The sequence below is a fragment of the Vespa crabro genome, chromosome 1 (assembly GCF_910589235.1).
Source record: "Vespa crabro chromosome 1, iyVesCrab1.2, whole genome shotgun sequence".
In the NCBI taxonomy this organism is placed as follows: Eukaryota; Metazoa; Arthropoda; class Insecta; order Hymenoptera; family Vespidae; genus Vespa; species Vespa crabro.
This window is the reverse complement of record NC_060955.1, coordinates 20,400,232-20,419,346: the sequence shown is the minus strand read 5'-3', so window position 1 is coordinate 20,419,346 and position 19,115 is coordinate 20,400,232. Positions and strand designations below refer to the sequence as shown.

The window sequence follows — 19,115 nt, the reverse complement described above, 5'->3', positions numbered from 1 at the left end:
GTAGTACAGCGTGACGGAGGAGAAGAAGGAGGAGGAGGAAGTGGAGGTGGAGGTGGAGGTGGGTGGGGTGGGGTTTGGAGCCACCTGTCAAGCAAAAGAATCGCCATGGTAACCAGGAAACCAGGCACCGTCGCCATCGGCTGAAGGGGCTGCTCGTTCGACGGGGGTTGTCGACCGGATCTTTCAGAGATACTCACGGAGCTTACATTGAATTTTAAGAAAGTTTCTACCATCGGAATAAGATCGGCATAATCGGGTGTCCAAGAACTCCGAGACCCCATTCGAAAAGAGGATTTGCTAAGATGTCGAACGAGACTTCTTTCTAATACTCTATGTAAACTATTTCGTTTAATGAAGAAGAAATTGGATTTTGAGTAATGTTTACGATACGGAACAGCGACTTTCAATGTTATCGGAGATTTATATACAAGTATGTTTTGATTTTTCTACAATTAAAGATAGTTTACGTTGTCATTGATGCGATCTTGTTATTTATTTTCTTATATTATTTTAATTAGATCTTCTGTAACATTGAATCAGTCTTTATTCATTCGTCGCAATAAGAAGATGGATTGATTTAGTGTGATCTATTAATTCTACGATATATTTGAAACATTTCGCTGAGTCTGAATTATCTCTTTGTACATAACAATCTCTTTTCTACAGAAACGTCGGATTCGCTTTGTCACCGAAGTATCTTTCTTTATTCCGAGCCATCATTTCTTCTTCGTAAAGGTTGTCACAAAGTTTCCGCGAGTCTCATTTCATCGACGCGTTTCTAGAAGATACAAGAGGGTCAAATAAAGATTACGTAATACGTTCAATAATATTGCTTTGAAGGATTAAGTATTCTTTTCCTTACTCTCTCAAAGGAAAGGTATGTTCACAGAGAATATCTTTAAAATTGTTGTTTTTGATTTTGATGAAATTTTACAAGTTGATAAAACATATGATAATAAAAGAGACGTGTTTTCTTTTTTTCTTATCTGCGATAATTTCGATACGAAGAGACGAAAATCATTGTTAAACATGTAACATTTTTCACCTATAACATAATACACATCGTTTGTTCCTATTTAAAGAGATATTAAATATAAAAATTCATGAGAAATTAATCGTATAGAATTGATATGTATCAGTTGACATGTTGACATTGATTTCAATGGAATTAACCGACGGAAGATTATTTTTTCAAAACGACATATCAAGTAACTCATATGCCTAGAATTCACAATCTTGCTTGTAAGAGTAGTACGCGGAAAGAATTTGCACCCTTAAGGGGTTCTGAAAACGCAGGAAGGCGGAAAGGAAAGGAAAGGAAGGATGGGAAGCTACGGGTGAGGGTGGGTGAATGGAGGTCCCTGTAATGATCTTACGGCCGTGGTAACTTTTTTAATCAGCGCCCGGTTTAATTATACGGTCGATGAGGAAGGTGCTCACTCCCTCCTTCCTTCTCTGGAACTCCTCCAGGCTCGTGCTCGAATCCCTCCCGGACGGCTGGTCGGTCGGTCGGTCGGCTAGCCAGCCAGCCAGCCGCCCTCTTCGTTCCGCCACAGCCTCCATCTTCGAGCTTTCCTCATCAACCCCTCTCAGGGAAGACCCGGCCAGTCGTTCTTAACTAGGTACCGACTCGCAAACAAGATTTGACTTATTGCGCCCGAGCGATTTCTCCTTCGTTCTCTGCTTATTCCCGAGGAAATCCCAGGGAAGCTGCCTCGGGAAATTTTCAAATGTTTTTAATTGGACGGTGTGGTATCAACGCCAAGAAATCACGATGATTGCAGCTCCCACGTGAGCTCTTATATATTATCGTAAATAGTAATTGTCAATTCTTTTTACTTTTTATTTATTTATTTATTTATTTATTTATTTCTTTTTATTAAATCGCTTTTGATTATTCCAGCGAATATCAATAGATATTTTATTCGTTAATTGTATTGTTCCGACTTTTCTCCCAATTATGTTTCGATATTTTTCATATATTTTCTATTTATACTTCTGACAAATATTAAAATTTAACGAACAAATTAATTTTCTATTTTATATTAATAAATTTTATTATTCTGAGATTTGTGGATTTATAATTAAGTATATACGTATATTTATATACATGTATTTTTTTTTTATTGTTCCCTACGTGCGCTTGGTTCATATGATATGCAATATTCAGTGAATTATTGCGAATATAAAGCATCGTTTTTTGGCCGTCGAGCAATGGAGCTTACACCGTATAACTTGGCGCACATTGAGCAGGGGTGGTTAGAGTGGGGGATTAGAGGGTGGGCTCTCCTCTAGCGATACAATTCGAGCCTCCCTTTTGCGCAATGGCGTCTGCCATATTTCTTTACGAATCTTTTATTTTTCCTTAGGGATTTTTCTTACATTATTATATTTATCGAAGATATCTAATTAATATATATATATACATGTATTAATTTACTTTTTCAATTGAATATAAATTAGGATAAAAAGTGGGATATAGGAAAAATCAAAGTGTTTCATTTTTTAAATTTAATCTTTTATACCAATAAATATAGATATCTTAATTAAAACTTAGCAACGATTTTGAAACGTTCCTTTGACTTTAATTTAAGTGGCTCGTGACAAAGTCACATTTTTTTAAAGGGTTGTATTCAATACCGAATAGTAATCGATTCCTACCTGCTCGAATTTGACCTGAACGCGTGCTTGGTACCTGTTATGCGAGGAACAGAATTGAGATCGATTATATTAAGCATAAAATCGATGGTGTGAAAGTAATAGAGGGTATCGATACCTGTTGCGTGGAAGCACGATCTGTTACCTGGCACGATGCTCCCTTTTCCGTAGTGACAGGTAATTTGATTCGCTGCATCGGGCTATCGAATGTATAAATCATTGGCACAAGTGATATTTTGATCGTTTAGATAATAATTGATTATTAGATGTGATAATAATAATAATAATTTGATATTCTCAATGTATTATATTTTTAAAGAATACAAAGTCTATCAAGAAATTGAGCCTAATAATTTCATAATGAATTTCGTTTAATATCTTAATTTAAATATTAAAATTACTCCCATGAAATATTCTAATGTACATTTAAATAATTTCAATAATATTTTATTTACAAATTTAACAATATTTATTTGATAATATAAAACTATATCACGAATATATGATATATGTAAATGTAGGAGTAATTCAAGAATATTGGAAATTTCTAATGGTAAGTTTGAACCATTTAAAATTTGACGATTTTACGTCATTAATGTCTCCTTTTTTTTCGCGCATTGTCAACTATATTATCGAGATGGCCGTTGCAAATGGTTTTAAAAAAAAGTTTTAATGACGCCGAGTTCGTTTTCCTTTTATTATTTCTTTTTTACGATAGTCGATAGGCACCATTGTCAAGTTTTATTCTATGTCGATGGCGATAGGAAGTTACGAAGGATTTTCATGGTAAACGGTACAAAATCGCTTCGTCGACTTTCTACAGCTTCCCTTCGTTCGGTGACAACGACGAGAGTTAATTACGGCATAATTAACGTGTAAGGTAATCCGCGGCTTACGTTTCGTCCGAACAAGAGAGGCAGAAAGAGAGGAAGAGAGAGAGAGAGAGAGAGAGAGAGAGAGAGAGAGCAATGGAAGGGAAAGTTGAAGGGATCGCAATTAGTGCGCCGTCTTGGAAGATCGATCTTCTTTAGGGGAAGTTTGTTCGTTCGAACAGGACATTCTCGAAGAACTTTGAAAGGCTTGATGCACTTTATTACGAGCCATATTATTCCTGATTGAGTCTTTAGTAATTTACAAGATCGCCAGCGTTTAAAAGATGCATAAATTTCTTTCCTCTAAAAATATTTTTGCGAGGATATTAAAATATTACATTAAATGTCTTTAATAAAATATACTTATAATTATTTTTAATAAACAAAAAAAAATATATATATAATAATAATATTCGTGTTCCGTTAATATTAATGATAAGAGAAAAATATTGTCGACTCGACTTATGAATTGGTTTAAGTTCATTCTTTGATGATTATTCTTAAATTTCTTCATTATATATTATTTTATGATTTTTAGAAGCAAAAAACGATTTAATTATTTATATAAATCGTATTACATTAATTAAGAAATAGACTTGAGAATATTTGTTGTTTCGATTTCACATTTATTCGAAAAAATAAATTGTTCATCTAATAACAATATAGATTATTTTTTATATGTAATTATATAATCATATATAATTATATAAAATGTGAAACATTTAAATATATATAATATAACAATAAAAAAAAAAAAATGATAATATGATATTTCATTAAAATATATATAATAACCCCTTTTAGAGTTCCTCTAGAGAAAATTATCAACCGCATAGGAGAAAATGTTGCAGCCTTTAATGGTTAGATGGCTGTACATGCTTTCGACCGAATTGCACTCTGCAATTCACTAGAGCATATTGTTAATGCAGCGCTCTACGTTACCGACGATTTAAGGGTGACGTAGTAGATCCCTGTTCCACCCTTTTCAGTGGCTCTCAGTTAGTGTACTTTTAATTTTAACGTTTGGAAATAGCTCACGTATTTCGGAGGAAACATTAAGTCGCTTCGAAGCGATTTATACGTGTGATAAAGCAGACCTTTTCGTACCAATAATCGTCAATAGTGATTAAATTGCTTCTATAAATTTAAATTAAGTATCTTGAGGGCCTAATTGCATTCTTTGGTAGTATTTTAAGTAGATATTCCAAGAAATTACGCTCTTAATTACACACCGTAACGATTTACGTTTAGAACGAATAATTTTCAGCGTGATATAACATGATAACGAGTTTGAGTATTCAAGATTGAGATTTTATTTTATTATTTCTTTAACGGGGATAGAAGATATTGAAAAAGTCATAACAAATACGATCAAACGATACGTTTAATGGAATTTTATATGAAGTTATGGATACAATTGTAATATTAAAGAGTTTTGTACCAAGGAGGATCATGTCTCGTCAATTTTGAATCTAAAGAATCGCTTTTGCTACGGCTACATATTCTCTGGCTGTAAAAACAGTTATTATTTTTCCGACGATTGTTCGTCACAAGCAGATGTCTAACGAAAGACCTTTTTCTCTTTCTAGCTTATACTCTCTCTATTTCTCTCCCTCTCTCTTTCTCTTTCTCTTTCTTTCTCTCTCGATCCTTGAAATTTGCATATACAGGAACGAATCGCAGCATCCGGACTGACGGCAGGTAGCGATGTTACGTACGACGGTGTGCGTACGGTGAAAATGAAGTGGCCCAAGGCATTAATAACTGTACAAAAGGGCCTTAAGACCGGGGTGGGAAACGTGGAACATGTTGCATAAATTAAATCAAAACGAGTTTCGCGAGGCAACGGCTTTAGAGGGTCGTTCGAATCACTGTTCTCGTTCTATGTAGTACTTTGAGAAGACTAAAATGACACGAGTACTCTCGATGACCTTGCGATTTATTTCATTTTTTCTTTTTTCTTTCTTTTCTTTTTTTTTTTCACATAAATTTCACTTCATTTAAACGTTTCGCGCATTCATTTTTTTTGTTATTTTTAAAGTCGTTATAATCAAGATCAAGAAACTCGCGGATAAATTAATGAATGACTTTGTGATTTCTTAATGTTGTTATCTTCGTTAAATATATATCAGATAAAGATTAAAACGAAGAACTTGCATCGACAGAACGATGAAAGTGTGAAAAACGTATCTACCAATGCTAAGGGATGTAAAGACGTTAGAATATCTTCACTTTTCTCCCTTCTCTCGATCTTACGTCTGTCTTAAACGAGATAGAAATGTCCCATCCCCTTAGACCGATAATCCTTATAAATTGGCGCGATAAATCCTCATCAGGTTTATTAAATTAATGCGAGCTCCTATTGAAGACACAGCGATTTCTTAAACATCAAGGCTGATCCTGTATCATCGATTGGATTCCGCTATTTTCCAGAACGTTTGAGCATAGAATCTCTTTTATAAACGAATTTTCTCGTAACTTTCTCCATTAACGAGATTATATATAACGATCTAACGATAGTTTTTAGGAAGGATTATATTTTTTAATTTTTTATTTATAAGAAAATATAATTACTTTTGATATCGTGATCAGTCGAGAAACATAATGATAAGGTAAATAAATTTTAATGTTAAAGAATTAAATAGGTTCATTGTCAACGAGATGATATGATATTTTCTTAATTTGCTTGTTTCGCAAAGGAGTTGGTAGAAAGTTTTAGTAGCGGTTGACATTATTGAATTAAGGAAACCGGGATCTCCTTAGAAAATAAATTCTGTATAGAGTAAAACAAATAAAGCAATTCTATCGGGATCCTCGAGTCGTTGCAGTAACTCATCTTGCAACTTTCACCCTACTTGCCTCGGCCAGAGCTGGCAGACAGTTTTGTTTCTTTTTCCTGGACGGAAAGCAATTGTTTCGACCTGGCAGTTTAAAGAGAGAAAGAATAAAGGATGGAGAATCGTTGAGAGCGAAAGGTTGGGGAGACAGAGACAGAGTGAGAGAAAGAATGAGAGAAAGAGAAAGAAAAAGAGAGTAAGGGGTAGGGGGAGAGAAATTATAAATGCGCGACTGGCAGCGACACCCCATTACTCGGTTGGGTCCTCTGCTTTTCGGCGCCATTGCATCGAAAATGCTCGCACGACCGAAAACAAAAGAAGAACTCGCGGCAGACTCCCTTTTACGAGCTTCTCTTTCTTTTCAGTTCGCATTAATGCACGAAGCAAATATAGGAAAGGTAGCATCATGAAATCTACTGGGACTTTTGTAACTCAGGTTTTGTTCTGTTTTTCTTTTTTTTCTTTTTTTTTTTTTTAACTCTTTTCTTTTCTTTTCTTTTCTTTTTCTTTTCTTTTTTTTTTTTTTACTTTTCCTTTTATATGTTATGCGAGAGAAATCTCAGAAAGAAAATAAAAAATATATAATCAACGTTATTAATAATTAAACTTTTTGTTAATTGTCATAGATATATACACTAAGTATGTATATTCTTTATAAGGATTATCCTTATTTTCTTTACAAAAGAAAGGATGGATTACTTCTCTCTCTCTCTCTCTCTCTCTCTCTTTCTCATCTTCTATAGAATCTCTTTTTTTCTCGTCCAGTTCTGCTTTATAAATTTGCGTCCATGTTGGTCCGGGGTTGAGCGCGCACTCCGACGCGCATCGATCCGAGGCCTTGCGATGCCTGCCGGTCTTTTTGGATTCTCGGCATATGTTTCCCTTCGAACCTGCCGACGAAAGTCATACTCAACCTCCTGTTACGTTCGTCCTCATCTCTGGAACGAGGAAACATCTTCATATCTGTATGAATTAGCCTATAGGGTAACATTTTCTCATCGCTTTATATATCTAGATTTAAATCTTACGAAATAACTTTGGGAAGCTTTTTGTTCCTTGCCAATTATCATTTTATAAGTTCTTCTTTTTTTTTCTTTTCACTCTTTTTAATTATGATTATTTAAAATTTTTCAACGTTTACCAAACGACATCTAACAATAATAATTTGTGCGAAAGTTCATTCCTTTTATTTTTACGATTCTTTTAGTTCGGCTTTCAATGAATTATTTCCCTTTTGAATTTATTCAAAACAATAAAATTTCATTCGTTTTAAAATTATTTTTCTCTTTTTCATATAATTTAAATATAATAATAGATTTTATTAATGATCGACAATGTTTCCGAAGCTCACGTTATTAATATAATCGTTGAAGTTATCGACGATACGTGTCTCTGATAAAACGTAGGTGGAGAAGAAATCTCCCATTCTATGGGACTGGTTTCTCGTATTTCCTGCCTCTTTCTTGCATCCACCCGCGATCAATAGCGTGTATTCTTGACGCGCACACATTGTATCCAGAGTGAGAGAGCGAGAGTGAGAGAGTGCTAGTGGGAGAGGGTGAGATAGAGAGACAGAGAGAGAAAGAGAGAGAGAGAGAGAGAGAGAGAGAGAGAGAGTGAGAGAGAAAAAGAAAGAAAGAAAGAAAAAGAGAGAGAAACATGGAGAGAGAAAGAGCGAGAAGGAGAGATGCAAGTACGCGCGCGCGCACGCACACGCGTACATACACTTAGAGACATACACCTATACGAGAACGTTCATTGCTGTAGCGAAGGAGTCGACGGAAGTACGGAATATGCGAACAGCGCGACGACTCGCATAAGCTTCAATCTTCGTCTTCCATCGCGAAATAGGAAAAAGGGAGAAAAGAAAGGGAAGGACAAAGAAAGGGATGGAAGGTCGGAGTGACTGAGAGAAAAAGAGATAGAGATAGAGATAGATAGATAGAGAGAGAGAGAGAGAGAGAGAGAGAGAGAGAGAAAGAGAAAAGATCGCTAGGGTGGATCCATAGAACAACTTTTATCCGACTGGCACGGAACCGAAAAGCTTTTTCTAGCTTTCGAACTTTTACACACTCATGCTTTCTACCAGCGAGGAAAAAAAAACATCGTATAGCTACTGCTTCAAGACGAATACATTTAGTTTTTCCATCAAGGAATATGTAAAATTAAGATTGAATTTATATTGTCTCTCTACCGTGTGTAATGAAAGTTCATTTAGGCGAACGAATTAGTATTTAATCGTTCGAGAATTTAAAGAAAATTTTAACGTTGCCCGTAACGGGACAATCTTTTCTCGGTGGATTTCTACGAGTTCATTATTTCGTCAGGAAAAGTAATTCGTTCGCCAATCAGACTGTCTTTTACATTATCCGCTGGCATAACGATCTCGAAGCTTTCTCGATTCGCCTATATTCTTATCTCTCTTTAGCTCTCTTTCTCTCTCTCTCTCTCTCTCTCTCTCTGTCTCTTTTTCTTTGCTACTTCTTCATCTTCTTCTTCTTCTTCCTCCTCCTCCTCTACAAGCAACTTTTTGCATCCTCCTTTCCCGTCCTTGGATGTCAGTGATGAATGGGTCCTGGCGAACCTCCAGGAGCTGAGGAGGGAAAAAAGATAGGTATTCCGGTCCGTGCAAGAATTACTCGAAGACGAAGACGTCGCGAACTATACGAGGGTGTGAAAGAAGAAACGACAACACGAACGCCGCGAAGTCTGAGACAGACGCCTAGCGATAAGACTGGGAAGCCTGTCCTTGACGTTGTCTTTCTCATGATTGATCGAACCTAACGTAGTTCGAGCAAATGATCGTTAATGATATCCATCGAGCGAGAAACCGATCTATTATTAACAACATCATACTTTTTTTTCGAAGCTTTCATTACGCTGAAAATATAAAGAAATAGATATATGTATGTGCGTAAGAACGAACGGAACGTAGAACACGATCATCTTAAATATTTCAGATTTAATACATCGAATTCGTCACGCGTAGATTCGTCATTCTTGATTTTATATCCGAGACATCCATCGAAGACCAGGTAATCGAGTGAATGTTCCGTCCTGTGTTTGCTTTAAACGTGGGAAAAAGTCAGCCCTTTTTCTCCTTTCTCCCTTTTCTTTTCCTTTCGCACCTTTCGTTCTAGCCGAAGATCCCATAAATTAGCATATGCATGCATGCATTCATCGTCGATAGAAAAAGATTTCGACGCTACTACTATCCAAAGATGAAGGGTTGTTTTTCTTCCGGTGAAAAAAGTTTCAAGGATCTCCCGAAAAGACAAAGAGAAGGGTGAGAGAAGAAATGATAGGTTGGCGAAGACTGGAAAGGAGCAAGGGAAACTCACCATTTAGATTTTCCATTTTCAAGAACTTTAGAAATCCTTTAGAAATACGATAGCACTTGTAGATGAAAATAATCCATAATGATTATATCCTAGGTATAGTTTATTTATTAAGAATTTGTGCAAATTTTTATTTTCTTTTTTATTTACTTTTTTTTTTTTTTATTTTTTTTTTTCACAATAGGTTACTAACTATCATTGACATTATCAAAGTTTATTAATTTTAGCTTTTCACAGATCGTAGATGGTTACTTTTCGAAGATGTTACCTATTTCGTAACACGTGTCATCCATAAGCAATAAATCAGAATTGAGTAGAATATTTTTACGACAAAAGATCTCAGAGAATTTTACCCTCGTCCTTGGGAGTCTCGTGGTTTTCAATGGCGGTACGGTACAATGGCTCTATGGTACAAATATACCTTAAAAGGCAATTAATCAAAACCAGAGGTGAAGGTTGGAGGTCGAGAGTCGTTTGACAGTTCGATATACGATTGGGAATTATTATGGTCTATCTTTCAAAAGAGAGTCCTTATGGTTTGTCAAAACGTAGCTTTTATTTATACATCGATATTCATAGAACTCATATATTTATAATAGCATTTTGGCAGATGATACAAATGTATCAACGATTGGTCGAACTTCCGTGCTGTCTCAATTAATTTCATCGTTCTATCTTTTTATTTTTTTTTTGCATCATTTCCCTTTCTTCTGCTTTCTCTCTCTCTCTCTTTCTCTCTCTCTCTCTCTCTCTCTTTCTTTTTCTCTCTTTTTCTTCAACTCTCTCAATTAAGTACATCGGTGGTTGTGCGCCAATGCGCTCGTTTAACCTTCCATTTTTCCAACACCTCGCCCTCTATTTATTTTCTTAGTAAATTACTTGAGGACGGTCCGGGACATGACGAAGGGGTGGTTGGCAGGGTGAATTGTCGACACGGGGCGAGAGAGAGAGAGAGAGAGAGAGAGAAAGAACGAGAGAGAGAGATAGACAGATGGATAGATAGATAGAGAGAGAGAGAGAGAGAGAGAGAGAGAGAGAGAGAGAGAGAGAGAGAGAGAGTGAAATGAGAGAAAGACGAAAAGAGACGGTAGCGACGAGACAGAGAGGAAGAGAGTTTAAAGACGCCTACACCCACCTGTTGAGACGCTCTCATAATTAATTCCATTTCACACCGCCACGCGCTCGCTTTCCTGGATCCAGGATAGACAAAAAGAAAGAGAGAACAAAGGAACGAAAAATGCGGTCTTTCTCGTGGATCATAAAATAATGACTTCCAAGGAATACAGTTTGTTCCTTTCTTTTTATTTTTTTTTTGTTTTTTTTTTTGTTTTTTTTTGGTTCTTTTTTTCTTTTTTTTTTTTACTTCTGTTCATCGATGCCACTCTCATTTTACATTCACTTAACTCTAATAAATAATATCGAGAACGTATATTTGGTTTTATTTTTTGAAGAAAAAATCTTTGGTTTGAAAAATTTTGGAAAAATCCATTTTTAGAGAATCGAAGAAATATAGAATAGAATTCTCTTAGATAGAACTTTCTTTCGCATCTATAACGTAGCGCGTTTCAATCTTTCTTCAAGTTTGGAAAGCCGCGGGGCCGTCTGCTACTTCGGGTAGTTCCATTTCAATTTCATTCCGTTCCTCCTCTACCCCCTCTAATCCCCCCTCCTACCCCATCCACCCTTCATTCGTCCCCACCTCTGTTGCTCCCCCTCCGCACCCTCCGCGACGCCATCATTCGAGCTCGAAGCTCGCAGAAGAGCGAAGGAGTATCTACATTATGCTGATACGAACGAACCATTCCTTCTACCACCAGCTTCTTCTCCTCTATGGTACACCCTCGTATTCCTCTCGCCGTACTTACCCTTCTGACTTCTCTTATCCATCCTCCCAACCTCTCTTCTATACCGAGAATATCCCATTTACCTTTCCGTTTTTTCTCACCTCTCAGATCCCCGAGTTGATTTTCTCTCTTTCAAGGACAAAGAAACGTCTTTAGGATAATTATTATATTTAAACGGAGTTTGCGCGTATGTGTCTCTCCTCTCTCTCTCTCTCTCTCTCTCCCTCTCTCTTTCTCTTTCTCTCATATTGTCTCATATATATATAAAATTATCAAAGTTTCTTTAAAAGATCTTTAAAAAGATCGTCTAGAAAAATGGCGCAACTGAAAACTGACGTTCAACGTTATATACTGAATATGTTTCCTACGTTTCTTCGAGAAATACAAATATTATCCATAATCAATGCCACGGGACGTCGAGACGTAACACGTCGAAATCTAGAGTCAACCAAGCTGACGCGCGAAATGGGAAAGGAGAAAGAGGGGACAAAAAAGAAGAAGAAAAAATAAATAAAGAAAGAATGCGTAAGAGAGACAGTGAGAGAGAAAGAGAGAGAGAGAGAGAGAGAGAGAGAGAGAGAGAGAGAGAGAGAGAGAAAGAGGGAATAGACATAGAGGGTGAGAAAGAAAAGAGGAAAAGCGTATTCCGCGAAGGGTTCCTCTTCCAACGTTGCTTCCACCTTCCACCGCTTTTTTTCCGGGAGAATTCACGCGAAATATCGATTCGCCATGGCAGCGTGGAGCATATAAATAAGAAGAGTTTTCCTGCGTGCACACGCGTCACTGGCCACGCCACATCCTGGCGGCCCCTCCAGTTGCCTCCTCGTTTCTATCTATCTCTGTCTCTCTCTTTCACCATCTCTTTCTCTCTCTCTCTCTCTTTCTCTCTCTCTCTGACCGTGTTTCTATCTCTATCCTCTTTCTTTCCCTCTCGACATTTGCGTCACGCTGGGTATGAGAGAAAGAAAGATAGAGAAAGAAGGGGAGAGTTGGTACGCTCGGTGGGGGTGGCTTGGGGGATGAACGGGCCGTGCGACAGAGAATGCGAAAGAGACGGGCCAGAAGGACGGAGATTATCCTGCGGAACTTTTCGACCGCCGGGGGAGAATCTACTGCCTGCGAACGAAACATCTCCCTCAAAAAGCACCCTCCTCCTCGAACTCCTAGTCCTTCTCCTCCTCCTCCTCCTCCTGCTCTTCCCCCACGTCCCCCTTTCCCTCCTCCACCACAACCTCCTCCTCCTCCTCTTCCTCCTCCTCCTCTTCCTCCACTCTCCTCGTGTCCACCGTCCTACCCCGCACGTTCACCTCTCTCGTATCGATTCATCCGCGATCTCGGCACCGCCGCCGGATATACCTCCGCGCGTTGGGGGACAAAAAGGAGAATTATGACGCTGTCGGAGGAAGAGTGGAGGAAAACCGAAGAGAGAAGCTCGAAGAGAGAAATGAAAGATATTTCGTTATTTCTTACAACATACCAGTATGTGACTTGATATATATATATATATATATATATATATATATATACATATATATTTATGTATAAGTATATATGTATATATGTATATAGTGATCATTATAAATATTCTTTTTTATATCCTCGTTAAAAAAATGACTCGCGCGTGTTTCTAATGCTTAAGAAAATAGCATGGAATCGTTGAATTATCGCTCGTTCGCACGAATCAGATGGAAGTTTACAAGACGCAGAGTATTGTCCTTAATGAATTCTCCAATTCAAATTAAAAGTTCGAGATTGTCCGCAGTCGACGAATGCGACACTCGATTCCGTAACAATGCAAAGTTTGGTTCCTTCTATACTCTGTTCCTCTCTCTCTCTCTCTCTCTCTTTTACTTATTCGTTCTTAATCTTGCTATCTCTGTTTCCACTTCAGTGAGAAAAGGAGAAGATAAAGAAAAGAAAAAAAGGAAGAGAATGGAGCAAGTTATCGGCTACCTTCTTCACGATACGATTCGTAGAGTTTTCGTATATTACTCGTTGTAAGAGGAAACTTCTTTTTCTTAATCGACATCAAGTTGTTCCTCTAACAAGGAGTAGGTCTCTTTTGATTGCATTTCGATTTACATGCTTCGCTAATTACAAACTTATTCATTAGATAAACTTTTCTTCATTTTCTTTTTTTTCTTTTTTTACTTCGAAGAAAAAGTCGCTTTTTTCGGGGACGTTAAACTCTTGATTATTTTCTCGTAAGATTAAGTATATCGTATATAGTTATAACGAAATACAAGGTATATATTTTCATGGACGCATCAAATCGTCGACATTTTATCATTAGACAAACGATGCTCGTTTATTCACTTAACTGGAATGGTTCGGTAAGGAGACAGAAGGGGCTTTCTTCGTAATTATTTTTCTTTAGAAAATGGCTAAGTGCTAAAATCGTTCGAAACGTAAAGTTGCATATCTTTTGTTATGCAGAACTCTCACCGTTATCGAAAGAATAATATTTTTGTGCGAACGAAGAGGTACAAGAGGACAATTCTTTTTTTTTCTATTATCCTATACACTGTATTTTTCTCGTTTTTGTCTTATAACGATATTGTTGTTGAATTTTGTTCGTTAAAGGACGAGACGATGAGGAGTGACGAAAAAGTTTGAAGTAGAGCGTATTTTTTGGAAAGATAAAGTATAGAGCGTCGAAAACGGACGGTTGATTTTTTTTCCATTGAAATAAAGAAAAGATAGGAAGGAAATAGAACAGAAAAGGAAAAAATGAAAGAAAAAAAAAAAAAAAGAAAAAGAAAGAAAGAAAGAAAGAAAGGAAGGAAAAGAAAGGAGAAAGCACGCTTTTACCCTGATTCCGTGGCCAAGTTCGTAGGTAATTTTCCACGGGAAATCTAGCGGGCTACATCATTACCTACTAGATGCAGCCTTTGGGTTTGCGTTTATGCGAGAGAGGGGAAAAAAGAGTGTATGTGCGAGAGAGTAAAGTAGAGAGATAGTAGAGGAGCGATGAAAAAAGAGAAGCGGAGAAGGAGTGATGAGGGGATGGGGTGGGGTGGGGTGGGGAGGCCTGGCTCCCTCCTCCTCCTTCTCCTCCTCCTAGCTTTTTTCTCCCCGTCTCGCTCCATGCGAAAAGCGAAAGAACGTCGTTAGTTCGCGCACTTCGTGTAGGGTTGCCTTCGAGCCCTCTCTCTTCTCCCTTCTCCACCCCTCTTCTCAGTTGAGCACCCCTCCATAGACGTCGCAAAAGCTAAAGGGTAGGGGGTGGTTGGCGGTGGGCGTTGGTTACCGAGGGCTCCTCGTCGACCTCTACTCTATCTTTTTCTTTCTCTCTCTCTCTCTCTCTCTCTCTCTCTCTCTCTCTCTCTCTCTCTTTCTGTTTCTCCCTTTTTCTCTTCCCCTTCTTTTTCCATCTACCCCAAGCCATCCCTCCTACCACCCTCGAACACGCGTTGGTAGGGCCGCGAGGATTGTATATTCGAGATAAACCATCCTCCCCGTCGTCGGCAATGTCACGCGTGCACCGACCATTTTCCTGAAATATAATGTAACTGGGAACGATGATAAAATATGGCGCGGCCGTACGAATTACACGTATCCCTGCATCTAATAAGGACACGGACCTTTTCATCCCTTTCCTTTCTCCCCCCCACCCCACCCCACCCCACCCCCTTGTATTCTTCCATCTTCATTCTTATCAACGTGCTATTTCACCGTACATCACCAGAGAAACTTTTTCTTATGGATTTTATTTTTTCTTTTCTTTTTCTTTCTTTTTTTTTTTCCTTTCATTTCATTCATTAATGGTTTTCTTTCTTTCTTTTTCTTTCTTTTTTCTTTTTTTTTTTTTTCTTTTTTCTTTTTCCCCTTCGAAAAAATAAAGGATGAGAGACAGAGAAAGAAAAAAGTTGAGATTGATGGAAAGGATGTATTAAAACTTACGAGAATGAACGTTAATATTTTTTGCAATGGTTTCTTTATTATTCGTACGTTATTAAAACTCACTTTATCACCGAAGAATTGTCACTCACAGGATTTTCCTATAATGTTATCATACGTATGGTTTTATATTACATTCATACGTTATACGGAATTATGATATTTATAAAATATTCGAAATTCACAACGTCCAATTTAATTTCACCTGTTCTTTTCAATTTTAATTAAATAATCCAAAAAAGAAAAAAAAAGAAAAACCTTATCGAGTTCACTTAATTTTTAAAAGCACTGAAATAAAGTCACTTTACGTTCACTGGTATTTTAACAGAGTTACCGAATAAATTATTTTCAGCGTTAGTTCGAGTATATCTCGTCTCGGTAGGACATCAGAAGTAATCAGAAATTCGGGACGCGTGTCGTGCGAATTTCATGTTGGAAGATCGACGAGATGTGCGGAAGCAATGTACCGAGCGGTCAGTCGTTTTGCGAGCTACTGACCACTTGCAGTTGCATCCAATGCATGAGGTGCATTCACACACGCGCGCGTGCACGATCGTCGGTCCGTCGGGGTGGGGCCAAATCGCACGCGAACACCTTTCTGGAATTGGATTTTTATGTATGGTCGAACGTGTCTCTTCAAGCCGACCGATTATTATTCTTTCGCACGTTTCGAACTTCAAAAAAAAAAAAAAAAAGAAAAAAACAATATTTTAAAATTAAAGACACGTCGTGTTTTTTCTTTTTTTTTACCTTTTCTTTTCTTTTTTTTTTTCTATGCACTCGATCCATTTAAAATTTCTTTCTTGTTCGATTAAAGGTTTTCCGTGATATCGAAAGGCACACGTTTCTTTCTTTCTTTTTTCTTTTTTTTTCTTTTTTGGTGATCGAAGCTCGGTGACAGTTTCCTAACAACTAATGGAACTCACCCCTTTAGCTGGCGAAGTAATTCTTCCCTCTCCCTCTCTCTCTCTCTCTCTCTCTCTTTCTCATTCTCATCCACAACCCCGCTTTCTGAACCGTGCTTCGAACAAAGGCTCCGAATAAATACAAATAGCGCTTTCGAACAATGGCCATCGAGGTCTCCGCCTATAACGTTGTCTATCTCGTTGGGTCCTCGATCTGGTTCTTTCCATGTTACTTTTTTACTCGATATCGATTTTCTCAGGGAGACGGGACTGTGTATATCAAGGTAGGCCTATGAACCGAAAGGAATACCTGCCGCGAATGGGTCTTCGCGCTATAATTGGCTTTTACCAACGACGTATCACGGCATCGTCTATCCGTTTCTGTCTCGCTGATTAGCATAGTCGTTTCAAGATCTTTTTTGTCACGCGCATAATTCTAAAGTTCGCGCTTCGAAAGGGTTCAGAGTAAAGGTTTAAGGTTATATGTATGTATATAATGTGTACATAGATATACATGATGCTTGTGACGCATTGTATTCAAAATTTAATATCAATTTCTTCTACAATTTCGTCGAGGTTAACGAGATCACGAGCGTGACCATCTTTCTTTTCTTCTCTCTTTCTCTCTCTCTCTCTCTCTCTCTCTCTCGCATACTATTGTTTTTCTCTAGAGCGAGCATTTTTTTTTTATTTTTCTCTTTTATGCAAATCGGATACGGGTATGGGATTACGGTAGCAGGGTAGCAGGCTGCGCTTTTGCCAGTCAGCCCTGGTTTTGAATAATTCTTTTGCGACCCATTCGAACGGTGTTAGTTGGGTGAGTGAAATTCGAACGGTCGTGTAAGGGCGATGAAAACGAAGAAGAGTAAGGCTGATGAAAAGCGATATTTACTTTCGTTTGTGGTCTCGATGGTGCCAAGCATTACGTATATTATCTTAACAATTGATTTTTCCCCATTTAGATTTCATTTTATAAGTGAACGTCTCGTTAGCAGTTGAGCCATCTTATCATTGAAAGTGAATATCTCAGGAATACTTTCTTTCGAAAGAGAAGCAAAGATTGTAAGAATAAAAGGGAAGAAGGCCGTGCTTCCGAGAAGGAATCGGCTCTAAGGTTTCTCATCAATGATTCCCTACATAAATTTCTTGTCGGTAGTGGTTTGTCGGTATCGAAGCCGAAGGGTTTTAATACGAGGTCAATGGTACTCGAGTAAAACTCGAAACTCGGACGAACGATGGGTCTGTTGACCTCTAAGATTTTTCTTTTTTTCTTTTTTTTTTTACTCGAGGGGCTGAAATTGGACCACCCTGTCATTAGCATACAAAAGATTCGCTCTCTCGGTGGAGTGCGCCTTGCGGTGGTTAACGACAGTCATTACCAGAGGCTGCCAGCTCGTAAACTTTTCTCGCGGTCCTTCAAAATTCGTCCCTTCCTCTTGCAAGCGTACTTCCGCATTCACCTTGCTCGTTTTAACATTTATTTGTACTCGGTATTGCCTTGCTCCTTGGGGCATGCGAAAAGCGGGCGGTCCTAAAATTATAAGTAATTGTACGCTCGTCGTTTAACCGCATACTACTGTTACCCGTTTAAAACGAAATCTCCTTCGAGAATGCGAGCGATATTATAGGTCCTTAACCATACGAAGAATAAAAGATTTGTAACACGTGGACTCAGCTCTATATTCCCGATCGTTTCTCTTTACAAACGAACAAGTTACGATCGAATAATATTGAAAAGGGAGTTCGGTGAAATACCTACGGTAGGTAGTAGCTATAGAACGTGTAACATTGATGATTGTCCAATCCTTCAAAAGTCGAGCTTCAAAGAGAACGAGTTTTTTCGTTGTGAACTTGGAAACGCTCTGGCGATCCAATAGTACGACACAAGGCAACGCACTCTTTCATATCCGCTTCCGTTCTCACAGAACGGCCAACGCAAAAAAAAAATGAAAAAAAAAAGAAAAAGAAAAAGAAGAGAGAGAAGACAAAGATATATCCGTCAGTGTTTTCGAGCTTCGTACGGTCCGTCGACAATGAACGTGCTAAGCAAGACGAGGTGGTACGGCCGTCTTGAGAAAAGTCTCGCCAGGAAATGCTATCGCCTTGACGAAGAAGGAAACGTCTATCCTTTTTTTGCGTCTCGCGTTCCTTTTTGTCGTCGGCGGGTGAAAGGGTAGCTAGATGACAAGAGAGAAAGAGAAAGAGAGAGAGAGAGAGAGAGAGAGAGAGGGAAAGAGAGAAAGAAAAAGAAAGGGAGAGAGAACGGGAGCGAAGAACGTGGCAAAGAAGGAGGAGAGGATGAAGGTCGTCAACGACGTGTGGGAAACTGGCCCACGGTATGCAAATCCAAGGAGTTGTGAAGCGGGCGAAGGGCTAAGGGTAAAGAGAAAGAGAATGAGAGAGATGGAGAGAGAAAGAGAGAGAGAAAGACTCGATGCAAAAAACGCCAACATTCACATTGGCATTGTGCTCGGCTCCCATTATGGGGCCAGTGGCACCGATCTTATGTAAATCGAGCTGGAGATCAAAGACTCGTTCCTCACGGATGCTTGCCCTGCAGATGCACGCTGTCTTCCGTAATTTCCAATTCCGACCTTTCTTCTTCGTTTAACCGAGTCGTTTGCATGCACGCTCGCGCATTGGTCATATCTCTTTTCTCTACGATCCTTCTTCTTCTTTTTTCTTTTATCTTTTTCTAATTTTCTTTTTTCTTCGTTTTTTTTTTTTTTTTTTTTTTTTTTTTTTAATTTTTCGCTTCTCA

The 19,115-nt window shown here is 38.1% G+C and overlaps 1 long non-coding RNA gene across 1 annotated transcript; it reads right to left on the bottom strand.

Moving 5' to 3' along the window:
- Nucleotides 1–14,085: 14,085 nt before the first annotated feature.
- Nucleotides 14,086–16,367, bottom strand: LOC124426484. The gene is made up of 3 exons (XR_006942746.1): nt 16,200–16,367; nt 15,453–16,047; nt 14,086–15,045 (listed from the first exon to the last, which is right to left on the bottom strand). It is a non-coding gene; the product is annotated as an uncharacterized LOC124426484 (long non-coding RNA).
- Between the last annotated feature and the right edge of the window lie 2,748 nt (nt 16,368–19,115).